Source organism: Pongo abelii, chromosome 12 (assembly GCF_028885655.2).
Source record: "Pongo abelii isolate AG06213 chromosome 12, NHGRI_mPonAbe1-v2.0_pri, whole genome shotgun sequence".
NCBI classification, from domain to species: domain Eukaryota; kingdom Metazoa; phylum Chordata; class Mammalia; order Primates; family Hominidae; genus Pongo; species Pongo abelii.
Window position 1 is genome coordinate 64,345,114 of NC_071997.2, and position 3,465 is coordinate 64,348,578.

Sequence of the window (3,465 nt, forward strand, 5' to 3'; positions counted from 1 at the left end):
ACCAGAAGACAATGGGATCATATTTTGAAGTGCTGAAAAAGAAAATTGCCAACCTTAAATTCTAAGCCTACTGAAAATATTTTCTTTTAATGAGGGTAAAGACCTTTCAAGCAAGCACTAAATTTAGAAAATTTGTCATTAGCAGACTCACAAAAATGAAAATTCTAAAAGTTATTCTTCAGAAAGAAGGAAAATTATTCTAGATGGAAGATTTTCCTTCTGTCTAAAGAACACTCAAATGGCTATATTGCACAGAAAAAAACTAAGAGCCTTTCCTCTGTGATCTGGAACAAGACAAGGATGCCCATTTTCACCATTATTATTCAACACAGTACTGGAAGTCTTAGCTAGAGCAATCAGACAAGAGAAAAAAATAAAGGGAATCCAATCTTGAAAGGAAGAAGTCAAATTATTCTTGTTTGCAGAGGATATGATCTTATATTTGAAAAAAACTAAAAAATCCACCCCAAAACTATTAGAACTAATAAATAAATTCAGTAAAGTTGCAGGATATAAAAATCAACATACAAAAAATCAGTAACATGATGCTGACAGCAAACAGACTGGAAAAGAAATCAAGAAAGTAATCCCATTTACCATAGCTACAAATAAAATAAAATACCTAGGAATAAACTTAACTGAAGAAGTAAAAGATCTCTACAATGAAACCTATGAACATTGATGCAAGAAATTGAAGAGAACACAAAAAAAGGAAGTATATTCCATGTTCATGGATTGGAAGAAGAAGTATTTTTAAAATGTCCATGCTACAAAGCAATCTGCAGATTCAATGCAATCCCTATCAAAATACCAATGACATTCTTCACAAAAATAGAAAAAAAAAATCCTAAAACTTATATGAAACCACAAAAATCCCAGAATAGCCAAAGCTATCCTGAGAAAAAGAACAAAACTGGAGGAATCACATTATCTGACTTCATATTATACTGACCTAATGTAACCCAAAGAGCACAGTAGTGGCATCAAAACAGACACAGCTCGAGATCTTTTCTTACCTCCCGGTCTGGGACCAGATCCGCGTCTCCATGTGCAGCCCCGTCCCCACCTTGGCGGGTGACGGGGCGGGGTGGGGGCGGGGAAGACCGGACGGAGGGCGCACCTGGTACCTGGAGATGCAGATCGCGGATCCCACCTGGGGCCGAGGTCGTTCTAACCGCAGATCCCTTTCCTCAGGGTTTGTCACCGCTAGAAGAGGCTGATGGACGACGGTGGCTGTGGCCACACGTCGACCTGACGCTCTACATGATGCGATTTAAAGTCATGTAGCACCTCCTTGGCCGGTACATGGCATCCCAGCTCCATTCCCTGCGGATGGGCTGCTACCTGTTCTCTGGCTCCAGGCCCCCCAGTTGTCTCCTGTCCTGAAAAGAGCCCTGGGCCAGAAGTGCCCCAACGTGAAGCGCCTCTTCCTGCACGTGGCCGACCTGAGCACGGTGCCCATCACCAGCCTGTCCAGCGCCCTGAGGACCCTGGAGCTGCACAGCTGCGAGATTTCCATGGCCTGGCTCCTCAGGCAGCTGGACCCCACCGTGCTGCCCCTGCTTGAATGCGTCATGCTGGACTGCGTCCCTGCCTTCAGCGACGAGCACCAGCAGGGCCTGTCACGCTTCCAGGTCCTGCGCTTTCTGGTGGGGTGGCACCTACCGCGTAAGGGAGCTGCGGCTGGATGCCGGCCTGCAGGGGCTTGAGGTGCTGGGCTGCACCCTCTCTGCGACAGCACCCTGCTGGCCATCAGCCGCTACCCGCCAGCCGTGCGCAAGATCAGGTTGACCTTAAGGGGCCTCTCTGCCCCTGGCCTGGCTGTCCTGGAGGGAATGCCAGTCCTGGAGAGTCTGTGCCAGCAGGGTCTTCTCATCACCCTGGAAATGCCCTCTTCCACGGAAATCCTCTCCTCCTGCCTCACCATGTCCAAGTTCAGAGTCCCTAAGCTGCAGTGGCAGGGGTGGGAGAGTCAGGAGGCCAAGAGGACCATGTGTAAGGGGCTGCTTCACTGTATGGTCATTGTCAGGGCTTGCCCCAAAGAGTCCATGGACTGATGAGTGTGACTACTTCATCTATCCCTGGGACCCATCCCACCATTTATTGTTGAGCCTCAGACCCTCTGAGCAGCACCTTGAAGAGGGCAGATAATTAGACTTGAGGAAACTGAAAGCCCCAGGTAGAGAGAAAGAGGCCTAGGGACCCCCAGACCTTTGGAATCATTGTTTGCCAGCTGTATGGCACTGGTCATGAGTTAGCCTCTTGGAAGCCTAGTTCCTACATGTGGAAACAAGGAAGACTACAACTACCTCCTAGCTACATTGCAAAGCCTTGCTCTAAAAGCTCCCAACCTCCAGAAGGCTGTCAATGAAGAGTCATCTTCAGGTTGTCCTCAGGAACAGGACAGATGTAGAAGGGTGAGATTAAGAGCAAGGGGCACCCGAGGAGCTGAGCCCCGCTAAGAGTACCCCAGAAAGACTGCCTATGCATGCACACCAACAAGCCCATAGACCATTTATGTACTAACATGCATACAGGAGACAGGGAGAGACAGGGCAACTTTAACTTGCAGTTTGATGATCAGAATGCTCATAAAGTTTCTCAATTGTATTTTCTGTATTTTGTATTCTGCATTTTCCATGTTTTTCAAGACATATAGTATTTTGCTATTAAGGAAAAAAGTCATTAAAAAAAAACAGACACATACACAAATGGAACAGAATAGAGATCCCAGAATTAAGTCCATACATCTATAGTGAGCTCATTTTCAACAAAGATGCCAAGAACATGTATTGGAGAAAGGACAGTCTCTTCAATAAAGTTGCTGGGAAAACTATATATCCATATGCAGAAGAATGAAACCAGACTGCTATCTCTCACCATATACAAAAATCAAATCAAAATGTATTAAAGACTTAAATCTAAGACCTAAAATCATGAAACTACTAAAAGAAAACATTGAGAAAAATCTCCAGGTCATAGGTCTGGGCAAAGATTTCCACAAGCACAGGCAACCAGAGAAAAAATGGACAAGTGGGATCACATCAAGTTAAAAAGCTTCCACACAGCAAAGGAAACAATCAACAAAGCAAACAGACAACTAACAGAATGAGAGGAAATATTTGCAAAGTATCCATCTGACAAGGGATTAATAACCAGACTACACAAGGAGCTCAAACAACCAATAAGAAAAAATCCGATAACCTGATTTAAAAATGGGCAAAAGATCTGAAAATAGACATTTCTCAAAAGCAGACATACAAATGGCAAACAGGCATATGGAAAGGTGCTCAACAGCACTGATCATCAGAGAAATGCAAATCAAAACTACAAAGAGATATCTCACCCAAGTTAAAATGGCTTTTAACCAAAAGACAGGGAATAACAAATACTGCTGAGGACGTAGAGAAAAGGGAACACTTGTACTCTGTTGGTGGGAATGTAAATTGGTACAGCCACTATGGA

The 3,465-nt window shown here is 44.6% G+C and overlaps 1 pseudogene; it reads left to right on the forward strand.

Moving 5' to 3' along the window:
- The first annotated feature begins 1,004 nt into the window (after nt 1-1,004).
- LOC100440161 (F-box/LRR-repeat protein 12-like) lies at nt 1,005-2,057 on the forward strand (annotated as a pseudogene).
- The last annotated feature ends 1,408 nt before the right edge of the window (nt 2,058-3,465 follow it).